Source organism: Henckelia pumila, chromosome 3, assembly GCF_033568475.1.
Source record: "Henckelia pumila isolate YLH828 chromosome 3, ASM3356847v2, whole genome shotgun sequence".
Taxonomy (NCBI): domain Eukaryota; kingdom Viridiplantae; phylum Streptophyta; class Magnoliopsida; order Lamiales; family Gesneriaceae; genus Henckelia; species Henckelia pumila.
This window is the reverse complement of record NC_133122.1, coordinates 41,442,162-41,462,007: the sequence shown is the minus strand read 5'-3', so window position 1 is coordinate 41,462,007 and position 19,846 is coordinate 41,442,162.

The following is a 19,846-nucleotide window of genomic DNA, read 5'->3' as shown; positions in this document are numbered from 1 at the left end:
TTTGATCCAAGTTCCTCTTTGATTAGAGGTCTGGGGATCCACATATCCCAGCCCTTTATGCTTAGAGCTTCGTTCGTTCGATACTTTCTGATTTTTGTCAAAGCTGCACTCATCGTGTTCATATATCGTGCTGGACCTGACAAATCTTATTTTGTTAAGATTGCCTTTGTCCAGGCTTGACTGAATACAGGATTCCATAGACTGTTCATTTGTTCCAAACCCTAGACCGGTTTTATCATGTACCGGTCTTTGGATTTCTTGAATCTTGTCAATGGTTACCGAAGATTTATTCCAAGCCTTAATGGTTTCAAGTAGTTTTTTATTTTCAATCAAGGTAGCTTGGAATACTCTTTTCAAGGTGTCGTTCTCAGTAGCCAGCAGACTTAGCTTGACCTTAAGACCATCAAGCTCTTTTTGCTGCATGCAGCTTGATTTGCTTGACTTATCTTTTAGATTAGCTCTTTCTGCCTTTACTTCCTCGAACTCCTTGGATAATGCTTTGTATTCATTAGCCATTTCGTGTAAAGCAGTAACTAAATCACTGTGAGTAAATTCAGGTGAGCCAAAGTCAAATACCTCCTCAGCTTCTTCTTCGATGTCGGCCATAAGGCATTCCACTTTTTCATCATCGCTGTCATCTGAAGAGCTTCCGGTATTGGAGTTGTCAGAGTCAGACTCAGCCCACTTGCTTTTGCTTTCATCTGCTACTAGAACCCTTTGGTCTTTTCCTTTTCTAAACGTCCTTTTATCCTCCTTACCCCTTCTTCTTTCGGAGAATTGCTTCTGATCATTGTTCTTAGGCTTGGTGCAGTCTGCAATGAAATGGCCTGGCTTTCCACAGTTAAAACAAGTAGGACCATCGTTTGTATGGTCCGATTTATGATAATTTTTAAATTTAGAATTGTTTTTACGCATAAATTTACCAAATTTCTTGACAAAGAGTGTCATGGCTTCATTGCTGATTTGCTCAGCTGATCTCTTTGGAGGTTCCTCGACCGGTGGACGTATCACGGTTGAGGTTAAGGCCTTGGTTGGTTGAGATGTGGATGGTTCATCTTCTGTTCTCATGTTGAGCTCGAACTCGTAGGCTTTGAGATCAGCAAAGAGATCATGCAGTTCAACCTTGCTCAAGTCTTTTGACTCTCTCATGGCCACTGTCTTGATCTCCCATTCTTTGGGCAGAGCTCTCATAACCTTCACAGCAATTTCTCGGTTAGTATAAGTTTTACCTAAAGCAGTAAGATCACAGATGATACTACTGAACCGTTCATCAAATTCAGCCATGGTTTCCCCTGGCTTCATTTTGGCGTTGTCATATTTTTGAATGGCCAGAGTGAGCTTGTTTTCCTTTGTCTGGTCATTCCCTTCACACAGCTGAGTGAGCTTCTCCCAAATCTCCTTTGCTGTGGAACATGACTTGATTTTGCTGAACATATTCTTGTCCAGTGTTTTGTATAGGATGTCCCGGGCCACATTGTCAAGATTGGCCTTTTTTGTCCTCAGTGGTCCACTCAGCTCTTGGTTTCTCAATCATTTGTCCTGCACCATCGGCTAGAGCTGGGTTGACCTTCGTAATTTTGATAGGACCGTCTGTTATGACATATAGCATGTCATCATCCTGTGCTGCAAGATGTGCCTGCATGCGAATTTTCCAATCATCATACTCTTCTTTAGAAAACATAGGAATTCTGTTGAAAGAAGTCATGATTTGAAAACTTCAGATCAGCAGTTGAGAAAGGAACCCGCTTTGATACCACTTGTTGGGATCGGTTCAGAGGGTAGAGGGGGGGGTGAATACACTCTGAAACTTTTCTTCTACTTCTTTAAAATGATCAAGTGAAGTTTAGTTCACTTAATCAGTTTTCTCAACTTCTAAAAACGTTTTGAACAACTTAAATAGTGCGGAAATAGTTCAGAGGTTTTAGTGATGCAAAGTTTATAATGCAATGTATGAGCAGGATGTGAGATAAGTGGCAGTAAATGCTAAAGCACGATTTTATGGAAGTTCGAAGGCTTAATCCTTCTACGTCTCCCCTTCTTCCACTTAGGAAGGAATTCACTAGAAGACTTTGGTTATTACAACGTCTTGTAATACACCCACTTCAGACTTAGGACTTATCCAATGCCTAATCCGAAACTCCTAGATTTACACAGATAAGATTCTCAGTTCTTATCAGACTGGTGGAAGCTTTCAGAGCAGCTTCAAGTCTCTTCAACACTGAGTATAGTTGAGTTGAGCTTCTCAGACTGCAGAGCGGTCGAGAGGCTTGAAAACCCTAGGATGATCCTTGACGATCAGATATGTGAACTGTAGGCGAGGGTTTATTTGAGCAGCAGATGATTGATCTTGTAAGTGTGCTCAAGTATATCAGATGAGGACTTCTGATATTAGTCAAGTGATTGAAATTTTTCTGAGTTGCTTGTCTCTCTTCGTTGTCTCGTATCACTTGTTGTTGTTGTTTGAGCAATCTTCCCTTTATATAGGTCAATCATCAACGTCTTTATTTTGAACGTTCTGATGCTGCATTGAATGCACATTTAATGCTCATAAATGCATTGATGATTCTGCATGAGGATCGTACACTGCAGACAACTTCCAGGGTCCAAAACTGGAATAAACGGTCGAATGCTTTATCTGCAGTCATTCTGTGTTTTTGCCATTTTGGTACAACCTGTTGTCTTGATTTGCAGGAGTCAACAAATCTTCTGAAACGCCGGTTCTGCTTTTAATAAAAGATCCTGCAAAGAACATCTTGTCATAGGTACTTGTCTCGAGATATCTAGATAGGCAGTTGGCATTCTACCGGTAGAGATATTTGTCCTCTGCTGATTTGAATAACCAGTCGATAAGCTTGTGACTTCAACCGGTCGAGAGATAAAGGCGGTTGACAAGCTTCCGGTAGATAGATTTATCCTCTGCTGGTCTTGATAGCCAGTTGATAGGCTTGTGACTTCAGCCGGTCGAGAGCAAAGGCGGTTGACAAGCTTTCGGTAGAAGTTGTAGTAGGTTCCTGAAATACAATGGTTGGCAGCACATTCCTATACAATGAGTTGTTGTTTGTTATCACCAAAATATCGGATTCAACATCAACTATTCAATAAATTATAAATTTGAAAAAATATCAACAAAATATGTAATAAATAAATAGAGTATTCTTTACAAATTTTTATACTTAATTAACTAGTAAATATTATCAATATAATTTAAAATAATTATTTGAAATATTATTAATTTAATTTCAATTAATTTTACATATGTGTGAATGAAAATTTATATTAATGACATATATACGATAATTTGTTGTTCAAGATATTTTAAAGGATATTTCAATTTTTATAATTTGATTGGATGTTTAATATTTTCGATTTCAAAATGTAATTGCTTATGCTAATTTTTGGATCAAAATTGAAAGATATTGTACATTTAAATTTTGAAATTTTTGTTTCAAAATTTGAAATACATACATACAAACATATATATGTATATGTGTATGTGTGTGCGCGCAGATTTATCAACTATATATAATATATTCCTCTCAAAAGTAATGCTAACATTGAAAATAGTAAATAATGGTAAATGATAATGTAACGATATATTGTTTAAATTGAAATTTGATAGTATATTATCACTATTCTTTAATATCAGTTAATTTATTGTGTTATATATGTGTGAAATTTTCATAGATATTATATATTATAATATAAAATTTGAAATTTGATTGATATTATCACTAATTTTTAATTTCATTTGATTTTTTTTGTGTCCAGATATATCTAATGTGATAACTATTCTTACATTTTAGTTAATTTCTTTTGTGATATATACGTGTGTGTGCTCGCAAAAAATTTTGTAAATGTTATATATGATAATGTAACAAATTTTCATTTCAAATTTTGAAATTGATTAGATTAATTTTTAATTTCAATTAAATTTTTTGTCTATATATGTAAACATTTATGCAAATCATATATATAATAATGTATCAATTTTTGGTTTAAATATTTATATTTGATCGGATGATATTAATAATTTGTAATTTTTGCTAAATTTTTCATCGATTTATATGTTTAAATTTTGATAAATACTACATATGATAATGTACTAATTTTAATTTCAATTCAAAATTTTATATTTGATCAGATGTTATCGCTACATTTTTTTTAGTTAAATTTTTGTGTATATATATGTGTGTTAAAATTTTCATAAATGCTATATATTATATTGTACCAATTTTCAAATTTAAAATTTGATAGGATATTATCAATAAATTTTAAATTTCATTTAATTTTTTGTTTTGTATGTCAAAATTTCCATAAATGTTATATTAGAAAGTACCAAATTTTTGTTTCAAACATTTTTAATTTGATAGAATTTTGTCACTACTTCTTAATTTCAGTTAATTTTTTGTGTTATATATATGTACAAAATTTCATAAATAATATATATGATAATGCATCAATTTTGATCCGAAATTTGATAGGATATAACTGTTTTTCAATTTCAGTTATTTTTTTTGTTTTCATGAATATGTTAATATTTGCATAAATGCTATAAATGCATGATACTTTAAGTTTTTCTTAACATAACCAATGTAATGGTTCGATCTACCTCAAAATATAGGTTACATTTAAATATCTATACCGATGTATCATTTTATTTAATTTATGTTATGATTTTGAGTGTTGTGTTACTTTTATTTATTTAGTTATCACTACCCTCTATCATATTAAAGAACTATAAATGTTTTTTTTATATAATATTACGTTTTCGAACATCGTTATGAATGTTTGGTATATTAAATATTCTTAAATCAATATTAAATGTATATTAATTATAAAATTAATATAATTTTTTTAATATATTCTAAAAAATAATTTTAATTTTAATTTATTAAATTACTAATAATATGTACATCGCACGAGTGAAATATTAGTATAATATAAACTAGTTTTATATTTGGATTAGGATTAATATAATAGTGATTTTTATTAACTGACTTATAAGAATAATTATTATAATTAATTATTAGTTATTATTATAATAATAATAATTTTATTATAACAGTAACATGGTAATAGTAATTACGATAATACTACTAACACAAAAATATCAATAATATTTATTATTTAACACATAATTTCTCTAAAATAACGTAATTTTCACAGTGGTCCCGTGAAACCCCACCCTCGATCATTGCACGTACATCGATCAAAACGAATTTATATATATTCGGATAGCAAAAATGTTATTTTGATATTATGATACAAGCACAACTTTTGTGAAATTGTCTAATTTTTATATTTGACAAGTCAATCATATTTATATTTACAATAAAAATTTATAATTTTAAAATAAAAAATAATATTTTTTCATGATTACGTAACTAGACATTTATCCCGTAATATTGACCTTGTTTTACTGTCTAAAAAGAAGAAAAAAAAACAAAAACATTGGGGATAAGATGGATGCCATATTGTTCAATTATTGCGTAGGATCCTGTGTACATGGTATTGGTGGTCTCAAATCTCAATCCATTGCTGAAGGAAAAAAATAACATGGCGTGAAAATGACTGAAATTGATAGTATAATAATATACAAACGATCAAGATCCAATATTTAAGAAGAATACAATATTAAAAAAAATAACGACATTATATTGATACTATGTATTAAAAAAAATTTGAAACTGACAATTATTTAAATTTATTTATTAAAGACATATAATAAAAGGAATCGAAACTGCAAATAGGCCGAAAATATCTTGGAGCAGTGCGGATCAACCTTACATTACCCAAGTGGGGAAGAAAATATCTCCCACGAAGAGCGCCGCTGTACCAATGTCTTGAAGCCGACTACGGAGCCGAGTAAATATTTAGAGAATTTTTGTCATCACTAAAACAAATATTAGGTGATTTTGGTTTTAAAAAGTTACATTTGTTTATTTTTATAAACTCAAATTATGTGTTAATTAGATTTTAATTAAACTTACTTGATATACAAAAAAATTAGTCATATCGAGATTTTGATTCTCCAAAATGATTTTGATAAAAATTTAGTGCTAAATTATTTATTTATCGAACTCTAGTCACTTTTGTTTTTTAGTTTTTCACTTTTGTTTTCAATTCTATTATCCATTAACTGATTTTTTTCGCTTTTTTATAATTTATAAATATAAATATAAATTTAACCACTTTTAAAAAATCATATATTTTTTTTTGTAAACATCCGTACTGATACCTAGTAAACTGAATATAAGAATACTTCAAACTTCAAATATAGTCTTCTCTTTTTTTGAAGATATCAAATACCTTCACGTTGTTATTTTCAAACAAAAAAGCACACAATATGATTAATTGCTTGAGATTAAATGAATAACACATGCGTATAAAGTTGTACCGAATGACCCACGTAGACCTCTCCTTCAAACAAGCCATTAAAATATTAATCAAACCGCATGTTTTTTACGATGTGACGGTTTCATCCGACGGGCCAATTTTATTTTGACAACTCCGATTACCAATTTGAACTACATCCAAGTAATTAATCAACCGATTAACTGGCATAATATTGAATGTGTATTGAATATGGTCTTGATATTTGTTGGATATGCTATATGGTGTATCAAAACAGAAAATATTGCCTCCAAGGAGTTGTCCGAGTAGATGAACACTTGACAAATGATCAACATTAAATTTTTTATACCAACATCTTCTCTACCAATCATGTCGCACCGTTTTCCTATTGTTGTTAATTTATCTGAATCCCTTGGTTTTGCAGGTTACAACTTTAACCCATGTATTTACCATTTGCATAAACGAAAGATCACGGCTAAAAAGAAAGTAGAGAATGAAGAGAAACAAATCAAATGAGGAAAAAAAACTAAGGACAAATAGTGAAGAAAAATGAATTTTGAAATAATTTAGGACATAAAATGCGTACTATTGGGATTATTTAAATAAAAATTCATATGTTCTAAAAAATAAGTTGGTATTATTATTTGGGAAAATGTTTTTTTTATCCATTAATTTATCCATTTTTTGGTTTTGGTCCATTAAATTTTCAAATTTTTGTAATTTTCGCTGATCTTTACACGTCTACATTTTCTGGTGTCATGTCATCATTTTCCGATGTCAAATCAGCGTTTTTCGGTTCCTCATCAGCACTTAGATCAAAATCACCAAAAATTAAACGTTAGTGTACCAAAACCAAACTTTGAAAAGTTAATAGACCAAAACGAAATGAACAAGTTAATTGACCAAACAAAGTATTTCCCCTTATTATTTTTCTTGTTCAAAGATTCACAATGTTAGCCGCTTATTTCTAAAATCTAAGATACTTTTTTTTAATTATTAAAGAATTTTTATCAAATAATTTCAATCAATTTGTAAGTTACTAAACACTCATAAACTATTTTAAATACTTTATAAAATTAAGATACTCAACCTGGATAAATGTCTCATATAATGAAATCGAGCTTCGTTCCAAACTTAAGATCTTAATGTCAATCTGCAGATGAGTTGTAAGTGATCGACATAATTTTTTGTTTTGACAAGTCATGATATTATTAATTTCCTCAAAAGTCTTAGATAAAGTTCTCTTCACTTTTTTTTTAAAAAAATCCATATTAGATAGCTGGTCCATTTGTGAATTTTTTTAAAAAAAAATCCATATTTTTTAATAAAAAAATTCATACATAAATGATCGTAAATATTATAAATCTTTCAAAATTTTTGAACTGATAGTCATATATAAATCATTATAAATTATATGAATATTATAAAATTTATCAATCATATTTATGACGTTATAAATAATATAAATCTCTCAAATTTTATCAAATGCAATAAACTATTATATTATAAATAAAAAATGTGAATCATTCAAAATTCATCAATCATTAAAATATTTGAAAATTCATTAGTCATACACAAATTAATTATTGAAATAATGTAATAAAAAAATATGGCGAGGAGAAGCAAAAAAAAAAAAATGAAGGTTGACCCACCTTCAAACAAGCCACAAAAATAGTAATCGAGCATATTTTTCATGGTAGGACGGTTTGACCAGACAGACCAATTCCGTTTCGACAATTCCAGTTACTATTTGAATTTCATCCAATAACTGGTGTGATATATATTGAACGTGTATTGAATTCAGTCTTGATATTTGTTGGATATACTATGAAAACAAAAAAAAAATATTGCCTTCAATTGGTTGTTCGAATTGATAGAGTAGATGAATATTTTTGACCAATAATCAACATTTCGATTCTTTATACCAACATCTTCTCTGACAATCATGTGTCGTACAACGTTTTCTGTTGCTTATCTGACTACGTTAGTTTTGCATGATACAACTTTTACCAAGATATTTACCATGTGCGCGTCGAAATATAACACGACTAAACATAAAATATTAGAGAATGAAGAGAAACAAATAAAATTAGGGAAAAAACAAACCAACCAACTAAGGACAAATAGTGAAGAAAAATGAATTTGGAAATAATTTATGACATAAAAATGCGTGCTGAGATTATCTAAATAAAAAATCATATGTTCTAAAAAATAAGATGGTACTATGATTTTTCTTGTTCAAAGCTGCATGTTAGCGGCTTATTTTTAAAATAAGATATTTTTTTAAGAAACTTTATCAAATAATTTCAATCAATCTACTAGTTACTAAACATTTATATACCATAAAATATTTTAAAATATAGTTTATAAAATTAAGATACTTAGTCAACCTGGATATATAAGTCACAAGCATTATTAATATTGTTAATTATAATAATAATAATTTTTGGGTTGTGGACTTGTGGAAGAGTTTGTTACAATTAGATCTTGAAACCAACTTTCTTTCTAAACTTGAGATCCTAGTTTCAGATGAGTTGTAACTCATGTATCGACTTAATTTTTTGTTTTGACAAGAAATATTATTAATTTATTCAAAAATTATTACATAAATTTCTCCACACTTTTTTATGTCATAATTGACAAGAGATCCCTCATTTACTTTTTAAAATTATTTTACGTAGAAAAAATATAATTTTTATGAGAAAATAATTTTTTTGGTCTACTAACTTATCCATGTTTTGGTTTTGGTACATTAACTTTTCACAATTAGGTTTTGGTACACTTATAAATTTTCATTTTCAGTGATTTTGGTTTAACTGCATACGTGTCAGCTAGACATTAGCACACTTCAACATTTCTTGGTGACGTGTCCCAATGTCTAGCTGACACGTATGCAGTTGAACCAAAATCACTGAAAATGAAAAGTTAGTGTATTAAAACCTAACTTTGAAAAGTTAATGGACAAAAATCAAAATATGGACAAGTTGATGGACTAAAAAAAATTAAGTATTTCCTTTTTTTATTGTAAATATGAGTCGAATGTGTGTGTGTGACTATCTCATAAGAGATCGATTCATTATTTTATTATCAAAAACAAAACAAAAAAATTGTATATGCATTATCCAAATTACTGTTTCCAGGAAGACTTCAAATTCTTGCATGCATTTGTACCATAGGAATCGCCAAACCTACAAACCGTGAAAATTCCCCTAACCTCCTCCCGGGGTATCAATTATCAATTATTATTATTATTATTATTATTATTATTATTATTATTATTATTATTCTCAACAAAAAAAAATTCAATTATTCCTTTACCCCTGGAATCAGTTAGCATTTTGTTTGTAGTGAGACTCAAATTATCCTTTCAACTATTTACACCATAGGAAATTAGGAATTGCCAAACCTACAAACCCTGAAAATTTCTTAAATTTGTACGCAACAATTGACCATCGGAGTATTAAATACTAGTACCATTTATATAGGCATTTCCATTTATTATATAAAAATCCACCAATGGCTATGTAAAATTTTAGGCTTGTTTTTATAGGTACTTATAAAATATTTTTAACAAAAAAAAAAAAAATTAAATTAAATTTTATTTAAAGAATAACTATGTATTTGCACAACTTCTCTATAAAAATGTTTCTACAGTTAAAAAGATGTTTGGTTATTCTAAGAATATCAAAAGATACCTCTCAACAATTCATTTAAAATTTTACTTGGAGAATATTTTTTCAAAAATACATTTCATAATTTTTTTAAATTTTTTTTACAAATACATTCTTTAAATTTTGTTTTTTCCGCTTATAAAATGCTAAAAATGTTTTTAAAGTACTTATCCAAACAGATCGGGCTTTATAAACTTGTATTGTGTAATTTGTATAAAGATTGTGTGTGTTAATTTCTAGATTGTGCATATCTTAGCGAGGAAAATTGGTAAAATAAACAAGAAACGTTATGAAAAATCGTTCGGCATGAGTGATGCGTAAGCTATAATCAATTCAAGACTCGTAAAGTCGTAATGCTGATAATTTAGAACTTACATTGTTGTTGGATCGTACACTTCAAACATTTTGCTACAAATATCAGTCAGTTGAGATGTCAAATTGAACAAATTGTTCCTTCTTCATTATCTATGTCAATCAACCAACAAAAATTTGCGGAAGGAGGTCGACTAATAGATAAGAAAAATAAAAAAATGGCTCGATTGAAATTAAAGAACACAAGAATGTTTCTAGCTGTTTTGAGAATTAACAACTCCCACGTCATTCATTCTTCCTTTTGGAAAGCTTTATACTAGAAGATTTGAGAGTTACAAGTAATTTGCAAAATCTCGATTCAGTAGAACTTAAACACTACCTCGACTGAAACTCTTAGTTCACAACTAAGTACAATAACAATCCTCGACTGGATGAAAGAGTACAAAGATTTACACCTTTAGAACTTAGCACAAATTGATTCTCACTTGATCAGATATACATCTTAGAGAGTGTGCTTCTTGAATATATGAGTTGTCGTAAGAGAACTTTGAGATTTTGAATGCACGACTGATTGCTCGTGTTCAAAGATTGCAAGTAAATCGAAGAGGATTCTTCAACTGATCTTCAAGATTATTTACAGGCAATGATTGCAACAATCATAAATATTTTTCAAATAATATCTGTTCTTCACAAGAATATCCGTTGTCTTGTCTAGTAGTTCTCGTAGACAATTTATGATGAATAACACAACTCTGTGTACTGTTACGCACCGTTTGTACCAAAGATTAGCTAGTAAAACACAGTCATTCTTGATTTTGTTACTTTTGAGACGACATCGACAAACAAAACGTGCAAAACGACTTCGTGAGATGCGTAGAACAGCAGCCTCATCCAACATGACACAAAGAATAAATGTGCAAATGAGTCATTTGCACAGGATTATTAACATATGAGATGTTCAGTACGTGGTGAATTTAAGAATGAATAAGAATGCATTTGCACGATTGTCATGCTAACTCATGTTGGAGGGCTAGTCGAGTCTAGATATGTGCGTATTGAAGAGAAAATCGCAATGTTTCTGTCTATATTAGCTCAACACAAGAAAAATTGAGTGGTTGGTCATGACTATGTACGTAGTGGACATGCAATCAGCACCCATTTCCATGAAGTGCTCCGATCAATTCTCATGTTACATCCTATACTACTGGTTAAACCCTCTCTTGTTGATGACACTTGCACTAACGATTGTTGTAAATGGTTCAAGGTAAAATGAAAATTTTTTTAATTACTTGTACAAAATAAACATTTCAATTACATATTTATACAGATTGTGATTGTACAGAGATGTATTGGTGCATTGGACGGAACACATGTCAGTGTACATGTACCAACCATGGAAAATGCACGATATAGAAGAAGAAAATGTACAATTGCAATGAACGTTCTCGGGGTTTGCGACTGTGACATGAATTTCATATATGCACTTATGGGGTGAGAGAGATCTGCAGCAGATGCTAGAGTTCTTCGCGATGCCTTGACTGGTGACGAGATATTTAAAGTTCCAAGAGGTTGTTCATAATCTGAATTTATTATAATTATGACACTTAATATACTTATGCAAAATAATGTGATTTCATTATTCTTAACATTTTTCCAATAATGTGATTTATTTCTTCTTAAAGTTTTTTTCGACTATTGTGATTTATTGCTTCTTAAATTTTTTTCTTACGTATTGTTTGTGTGACATAATAAGTTTGTACTTATCTTTAGGTAGTTATTATCAATGTGACAATGGATACGCCAACGTCGAGGGATTTTTGATTCCTTATAGGAAAGTATGTTATGATAGGGATGCTTGGGGAAACCGTGCAGTTGGTCCACAAAATTATAAGGAGTTATTCAATTGGAGACACTTTCAAGCTCGAAAAGTGATCGAAAGAGCCTTCGTTTGCTGAAAAAATGATGGGCCATACTACGAAGTCCTTCGTTCTATCCATTGAAAACACAAAACAGAGTCATATTGGTTTATATGTTGTTGCATAACTTCATCAGGTCTGAAATTCCTGATTATCCCATTGAGGAAGTGAACGGTGAGGTTGTCAGTCCGGGCCATAAGATACAAGATGATTTCATCAACAACTTTGAATCATCGAATGTGTGAGATATATTGAGGGAGAACCTTGCTATGTCGATGTGGAACAATTTTAATTAAAAAAAAATCAAATTGTTATACTTTTTCGTATTAACGTTTGAATGAATGTACTTGTTGCATTTCATGCCTTTTAATTTATAAACTTTCTCAATGTAATTGCATTGTATACTATTTTGTTTTGATTAATTCCACCGAAGTGATATTTTATTCATTATTCATTGTTTTATACGTATAAAATGTGTTTGTAAGTACAACACTTATTACGATATGTATTCACCTTTGGACTGTATTTTATGCAGGAATAGGACAACGACGTTGACAAATTCATAATCATGGAAAGTGGAGCAACTACTGAGAGTTGTGTAGGCAAGGGAAAGAAAAACTGATAAGACTAAACACACTTGGAGCATGAAGAAGAGTTTCTGATACAAGCACTGAAATAGGCTTCCACATAAGGTTGGAAGAGCGGCAACGAATTTCGGCCAGGGTACTTGGGTTTTCTCGAAAATCATTTGAAAGCGGAATTCCCTGAAGAAAATTTGCGTGACAATCCATATATTAACTCTAAAGTTCACGTGTGGAAGAAACTATCAGGTGCTCTGGTCAAAATATTAAGTAAAAATGGAATTTGATGGAATGACACCGAAAAGACCATTGAAGCTTCAAGCGACATATCAGAAGCACTTATTAAAGTAATTATTTGAAAGTAATACCATTTTTTGTAACAAAAGTCTGTTAAATTCATTTTTTTTGGAATTTGCAGGCAGACAACAATTTACGTACACTTAGACACAAGAGGTGGACCTATTACCAAGACAGTGTATAAATATTTGGAAACGATTGGGCAAACGTCGATAGATGGGAAAACTTTGTCAATTCAGTTCAAGAATTTTTTGCAATGACACCTGACGTACCAAACAATACAAAGATGAACCTTGAGGATTTGTTTTCTGTTGATAAGGGAGTTGCCGAGGCAATGTCTGTATTTGTGACACCCTCATCCATACCAACGTCTGCTGGAAAATCAAAGGGTAAGAAATGTAAGCAAATGGATGATGATGATGATGCGATTGTTGAAGCCATACATAATTTGTTGTCATAACCAAAGATACAATGAAGGACCTTATCAAACAATTGACAACAGAGAAATAGACTAATGATGAGAAGATGTCTCATGCACAAGACAATGTGCTGAAGGTGATGGAAACAATTTCTGAGTAGACTGAAAACGAGAAAGTTATTGTTACCAAATTATTGTGGACAACATTGCCAAATTATCACAGTTTTTTCATTACAGTCATCCCGGAAGATTGAGCTTAGAGAGACGATTACTAAGAGAAGGTTCATTTACTGCTTTTTGATGCAGTGCTTTTGGGTGGATATTGTAGTAGCCCGAATCCATTTTAAAAAATTAATTAAGTAAAAATGGTTAAGCATGAATTAGAGGCTTAATTTGGATTTAATTGGACAATTTTCGGATTTTTGGCCAAGGGAAGTTCGGAGCGTCCGAACTCAGGATCGGAGGGTCCGAATCCTTTGGAGGCATGAATCAATGGATCGGAGGCTACGGAACGATCGGAGCGTCCGATCTGAGTTAGTCCATGCAAATGTTGAGGTGTCATCATTGATTGGACACACAGCAGTTCGGAGCCTCCGAAGTATGGATCGGAGAGTCCGAACTGTGCATGTAGTGACCCGCATCGTGATCACATACTAATCAAAAACTTAAGCATGCAATTAAAATTTAAATAATCTTAATCAGAGTAAATGTGGAACTTAAAATAAATCAATACCAGAAAGTAAAACCTAGTGGTCAACCCTGCTCTCCAGCCTTGGTCACCACCTAACCTCCCTGTCCTCAGGGGAACTACCTGCATCTGTCCCATTGAATGGGGTATCCAGACAACAGAAAATAATTGAAAGTGAGCCTAACATGCTCAGTACGAGTATACATTATTATATGTGCATGTATGCAAATGAACTGGGTAGCAAGACACTCAGGTCAAGAAACAAGTTCATAGACTGGGCTCAAGATATATAGCACGTTGTGCCGTCGCCTCAAGAGGTGGCTCATAAACCCAGTGGATAATGGTGACCTGATACTAGTACAAGTGTCCAACCATAATGGTGACTTGACACAAGACTTATGTATCCAACTATCCACAAACTCGTAGGGTGAACGCCCTACTACATAATACATATAAGGTAAATGCTCATGTATGCAATATACAGTCTTGACATGTTGTATATAAAGACATATAAATCATGCAATCACATAATACATGCATACTCAATCTGGATATCTCAAATAATACTTTTGTACCTTACTAAGGCAGATCCTATAAGCTCCCATCTAGGTCCAAGTCTACCATGCAGCTGTTGGAAAACTGTGTTCAAATCAATTAGAATTGATACCCGGTGCAGCGGAAGTTTAAAAAATTTATTTTATTAATATGGAACGATTCCATATCTGGGTATCAAAACTTTACGATTAAATTTGTGTAAGTAAAACAAATAATCACTATTAAATATTTTACCTTGAAATCTCGAAGCGAGATTATGGACACCAACAGAATTTAATCTGCTCTTGTTGTATATCCCAGGAACTGATGAATGAACGTTTCTTCAATCAGGTCCACGAATAGAAAACAAAACCCTCTGATTGACTGCACTAGAAATCAATCAGAAGTTTGCGTAGATAATAAACAGATATGATCTGTTAATTCAGATTATAATTTTTCACAAAAATCACAACCCGAATTTTCTCCAAAAGGGACAGAGGATTTCGAAAATCCCCTTGAATAATATAGGCTGAAATTCGAAAATTGCAAGACTGAAAATCTTATGGAATTTTCAAACACTGCAGTATATTTATAGATAATTTCTAGTTATAATTGTATCAGGACTCTAACTCCTTAAAGCCCACAATCCATAACTTAAGCCCAACAAGCCAAGCCTGTTGTTATAGAAATTAATATAAAATTCATCGTGACTCCGATTGATAAACTGATTTCACCAATGTGCACAGAAACCATTTCTGCATCTTTTAGAGTCAAGATAATTTTTCTGAATCCGAATTCAGTGATTTCCAAAAATGCATATCCCTATGTCATTTTAGGAAATCTCACTCCCTTTAGTTAAGAAGTCCAACTTCTCTTTCATTAAATTTAACTCTTTAAATTTAACTATCTCTACGGGGTTTTAGTAATCCATTACTTGTGTAACCCTCAATGGTTCAGGAATACAGCTAGCCGTGGGCTCACAACTCCTTGTGACTCGGAACAACAATTTCCGACTTACCCATCGAATCATGGTAAGAGCGCCTAGCAACATCGCCCCATGATTCCCTAGGTATTACTGATAGTGCCTGCAAGAACCAGTAGATTTTGGTTAGCGTACAGTACGGTCCCTTCAACCAAATATCCCGATCGAATCAACAACCATTAACATCTTGGAGATCTATTAGTGACATCGCATGTGTTACTAGGAACACCAAGTAACCTAAAACACATCATGTACTCTGGCCAGAGATTCGTCACACTAATATCTCCTCAGATTGCATAGGATATCCACACTCGCAAGTATGTGGTGAATCCTTGACAACAAAGCATCGACTCCTATATGTGTCGTAACTGTACCCAATCCCGACACCTGATGATCCCAATAGAGTCGGTAAACGAGTCAAAGTACAGTACTAGCATATAGAGTCTCAATGATGTTTCAAGTAATAAGGACTAATGGTGTACAACCAAAACCGCGGACTTTATCCACTCGATAAGTGATAACCACTTGGAAAGTCCGAATAGGGTAGTTCGATCATTCATCATATGAATATCCATTTGCATGCTTTGAACATCTCTATATTCCATACCAATGAAACGTGGTACTTGGCATCACAAATGCTAGTCTCAATCTCGAGCGATTCTTATCCTTATTTGCGGACGGCTCAATTGACTAGGAACAGTTTAGAATATACAGTGACTATAAGATATGTTTCATGATAGCCATCCCCATGTGCTACCACATCTTACATACACTATAGTATATTCAAGGTCTTTATCAAAACAACAATAGTATATCATAATATAACAATATGAAGAAAGATAAAGTCAATGCCATTATAAAAGTATAAATTATATTAAACAAAAGATTGTTTTACATAGAGTCATAAAAGCCCTTAGCCACAAGTTGGCTAACCGGGCACCCACTCTTTCAATCTCCCACTTGCCCTAAAGCCAACTAGTCATACTACGTAATCCTATTGTTTTGCGATGTTTGTCAAACAATGGTTCTGGCAAGCGCTTAGTAAGCGGATCAGCGATATTGTCTGTAGAGGCCACTCTCTCGACACTGATGTCTCCTCTTTCCACGATCTCCCGGATGATGTGGTATTTCCTCAGTACGTGTTTGGACTTCTGATGAGACCTTGGTTCCTTTGCCTGAGCAACGGCACCTGTGTTGTCACAGTACACCGGGACTGGACCAACAGCTTCAGGAATTACACCCAACTCTTGGATGAATTTCCTTATCCAAACCGCCTCTTTAGCAGCAGCTGATGCTGCAATGTATTCTGCCTCAGTGGTGGAATCCGCTGTGGTGTCCTGCTTGGAACTCTTCCAAGATACAGCACCGCCATTGAGCACGAATACAAATCCAGAGGTTGATTTCGAGTCATCCACGTCACATTGAAAGCTAGAGTCGGTATAGCCTTCCAACTTCAATTCTCTCCCTCCATAAATCATGAACAAATTCTTAGTCCTTCGCAAGTACTTAAGAATATCCTTCACGGCTTTCCAATGCATTTGACCGGGATTGGCTTGGTATCTGCTCGTGACGCTCAGAGCATAGGCCACATCCGGTCTGGTAGATATCATCTCATACATGATACTACCTATGGCTGATGCATATGGCACGTGTGTCATCTTCTCTATCTCTTCGTCAGTCTTGGGACACATAGACTTGGATAGAGAAACTCCATGACACATAGGTAGATGTCCTCTCTTGGACTCATCCATAGAAAACCTTTTCAATATGGTGTCGATGTAGGTTGATTGAGTGAGTCCTATCATTCTTTTAGATATATCTCTATAGATCTGAATTCCTAGAATATAGGATGCCTCACCTAAATCCTTCATCGAGAATCTACCTGATAACCATATCTTTGTTGACTGCAACATCCCTACATCATTCCCCATGAGTAGGATGTCATCAACATAAAGTACTAAGAATGTTACCGCATTCTTAACTACTTTCTTGAACACGCATGGTTCCTTCGGGTTCTTGATAAAACCAAAATCATTTATCGTTTCATCAAATTTCTGGTTCCAACTTCTTGATGCTTGTTTGAGACCATAGATTGATCTCTGAAGCTTGCATACCTTATGCTCGCTTCCCATGGATGTGTATCCCTCAGGCTGCATCATATAGATCTCTTCCTTAATGTTTCCATTAAGAAATGTAGTTTTTACATCCATTTGCCATATCTCATAGTCATACCATGCTGCTATGGCAATAAGGATTCTTATGGACTTGAACATTGCGACTGGTGAAAAAGTTTCATCATAGTCAACTCCTTGTCTTTGAGTATAACCTTTTACCACCAATCGTGCCTTGTAGGTCAATACCTTTCCATCAGGCCCAAGCTTTCTCTTGTAGATCCATTTGCACCCAATTGGAACAATTCCATCGGGAGGATCTACTAAAGACCAAACTTGGTTAGAATGCATCGAGTCTATTTCCGATTGCATAGCTTCAAGCCATAAATTCGAATCCGCATCAGAAATGGCTTCCTTGAAGTTTCTTGGATCACATCCAATGTCGGGTTCACTTTGATCCCCTTCAAGAAGAAGACCATATCTAATAGGAGGCCTAGAAGTCCTCTCGGATCTCCTAGTAATAGGCGTGTCTTGTGATGATTCTTGAGGTGTAGGATCACTATTTTGTATCTCGGGTTCTTCTCGAATTTCTTCGAGTTCCATCATCTTGCCTTTCTTATCCAATAAGAACTCCTTCTCCAAAAAGGTGGCATTCCTTGAAACAAACACTTTTGTTTCAGCAGGATGATAGAAATAATATCCGATTGAATTCTTTGGATACCCTAAAAAATAACATAAAGTGGATCGACTATCCAACTTATCTCCCACTGTCTTCTTCACGTAAGCAGGACATCCCCAAATTCTCAAGTACGAATACTTAGGAGCTTTGCCATTCCATAACTCGTATGGTGTTTTATTTACTGCTTTAGTGTGGACGTTGTTTAACAACAATACCGCCGTTTCAAGCGCATAGCCCCAAAACGAAGGTGGGAGCTCAGTGAATCTCATCATGGATCGAACCATGTCCAACAAAGTTCGATTGCGAAGCTCCGAAACACCATTAAGCTGAGGTGTCATAGGAGGAGTCCACTGAGAGAGAATCTCATTCTCTTTTAGATAGTCCAAAAACTCGGTACTTAAGTATTCTCCACCTCGATCCGATCGAAGTGCCTTAATACTTTTACCTAGTTTGTTTTCTACTTCAGCCTTGAATTCTTTGAACTTTTCAAATGCTTCAGACTTATATTTCATTAAATATAAATACCCATACCTAGAATGATCATCAGTAAAGGTAATGAAGTAGGTGTTGCCACATTTAGTACCAATCCTAAATGGACCGCAAACATCTGTATGGATCAAATCCAACAGATTTTGACTACGCTCAGGTTTCCCTTTGAAAGGAGATTTAGTCATTTTTCCCTTTAGGCAGGACTCACAAGTAGGTAGAGAGTTAATATCAGACATATCAAACATGCCCTCTCCCACTAGCTTGTTCATACTTCTTGAGGAAATATGACCTAGCCTAGCATGCCAAAGGTTTGCCGGGTTTTGACTATCGTCCTTCCTTTTAATTGTTGTTACCGGTTTATCAACATAATTAATTGGAACGTCTTTTAATTTTAAGCTATATAGATCGTTTTCAAGTTGTCCATTTCCAATCAAACATTCATTCTTGTAAATATTGCAAATCCCATTCACAAAATTGCAAGAAAAACCATCTCTATCAAGTATAGAAATAGATATAATGTTTTTGACCAAATCCGGAACATATAAAACATCTCTCAAAAATAACTTAAAATTGTTCTGCAAAACTAAATAAATGTCTCCTATAGCTTTGGCTTCGACTCTAGAACCATTCCCGAGCCTTAGCTGGGTCTCACCCATCCTTAGCTTACGACTTCTTGTCATCACCTGCAAATCATTGCAAATGTGAGATCCACATCCGGTATCCAATACCCAAGAAGAATTATTAAGCGAAACATTTATTTCAATGTAAAACATACCCTTTGCAGTTCGCAACTGTTCGAGGTATTCCTTGCAGT